Below are 1,634 nucleotides of genomic sequence, written 5' to 3' on the forward strand. Positions count from 1 at the left end.
TTAAAAGGCAGGTTACTTATTTAGCACGTCTAAAGACAAAGTTTTTCCTCAAATATTTGAATCACTCAAAATGTTTTATCCATAATTATTGTCACCATGGTATAAGGAGGAGTGTTTCGGTAGTTCAACCAGAGTAGTGCTGAACTGCTACTTGCTCTAGTAGAAAGAAACTATGGATCCAAGTTTTTAATAGGAAGAAATGTTAACTCAAGGTCGACCTTAGCTACTTGTCATCAGACGATGGATGACTCAATTCAGCATAAAGGTCACAACTTTATAGGACAGTGAAAACATCAGACTTGGGCTGAAAATAGAAGAGTCTGAGAGATCCATAGACTATGACAAGATAGGAAAAGGAGGTAGAAAAGACTTTACATTTTCCCTCAGCTGAGGGTATCCTGAGGATGACAGAAAGAACATGGGCATAAAAGTTTAGGATAAAGAGACAAGGTGTCATGATGAATACAATGGTTCCCATAATAGCATAGACCTCTAACAGTGTTCTCTCTCCACAGACTAGCCTCAGCACAGATGGGCCATCACACACACTCAAAAAACCCCACCTTATTGGTGCCATAGACTAGAAAACTGAAAAGCCATGTGGCCTGTAGGAAAAATCCAATATACATGAAGCAGAAGCCAGATGGACAAAGGACCTGAGATTCATGATGACTGCGTAGCACAGGGTATCACAGCTTACCCCATAGAGGTCTTTTTGCCATTGTTGCCAAGAAGCAGCTCTCTGAGACTCCAAAGAAGAAGAAGAAATACATCTGAGTGGCACAGCTAAGAAAGGAAATGGTTGTATTGTGAACCAATAGGGTCCCCAGTATCTTGGGTGCAAAGTCAATTTCTAACACAGAAAGATTCCTGAGAAAGAAGTACATGGGACTGTGCAGGGCTGAGTCGGCAGTAGTGACCACTATAATAAGAGTGCTGCTCAACAAGGTGACAAGTTGAATGGTGAGAAAGAGTACAAAGATCAGGAGCTGAAGCTCAGGTTGAAGGGCAGAGAAGCTCAGGAGGACGAACTCATCTACTACTGTCCAATTCTCCTCAGTCATCAGCACAGAGACTGCTCCCAAGCTACAGACAGAGACACGCAAGTTTTCACTGGAGAAGCCAGAGTCTGGTTTCCTAGTTGAAAATTCTCTGATGTAGCCCAGGGAGGGAATGGGAAGACAGAAGATCTCAGTTAGGGGAAGAAGATCCTCAGTATGGCAAAAGACTGAGGACACAAGCAAAAAACCTGTAGATTGAGCTCTAGGACAGGGCAGGGTCAGCCTCTGGAACAGTGTTGCTAACCCAATATGAACACAAAAAAAGGTAAGAATTGCTGTCTTGGGTTCATTCCACCAAGAATTTATTCTTTTGAAGGGAACACTAAGGAATATGTAAGGCAAAACACTGTAGAGCAAAACTGAGTGATAGGCTTGAATCCTGGTTAGCTATGGGACTATAGGAAAGTGCCTCAGTTTCTCTAAGTCTCTCTTTCATTATCTTTAAAATTAGAGTAATAATATTTGTACCATCTACCTCCAGAAGATTGTTGTGAGGAAAGTGATTTGTAAAACTCAAATAACTAAACAAACGTTAGCTATTCTAAAGGACAGTATCAATTCGGACACTTACTA

The 1,634-nt window shown here is 41.4% G+C and overlaps 1 pseudogene; it reads right to left on the bottom strand.

Annotated features, from left to right (window-relative positions):
• Positions 1–274: 274 nt before the first annotated feature.
• Positions 275–1,265, bottom strand: LOC138157237 (olfactory receptor 10A5-like; annotated as a pseudogene).
• Between the last annotated feature and the right edge of the window lie 369 nt (positions 1,266–1,634).

This window comes from Petaurus breviceps, unplaced genomic scaffold (genome assembly GCF_028583685.1).
Source record: "Petaurus breviceps papuanus isolate PSGF00001 unplaced genomic scaffold, PetGlider_PUasm1.0 171, whole genome shotgun sequence".
Classification (NCBI taxonomy): domain Eukaryota; kingdom Metazoa; phylum Chordata; class Mammalia; order Diprotodontia; family Petauridae; genus Petaurus; species Petaurus breviceps.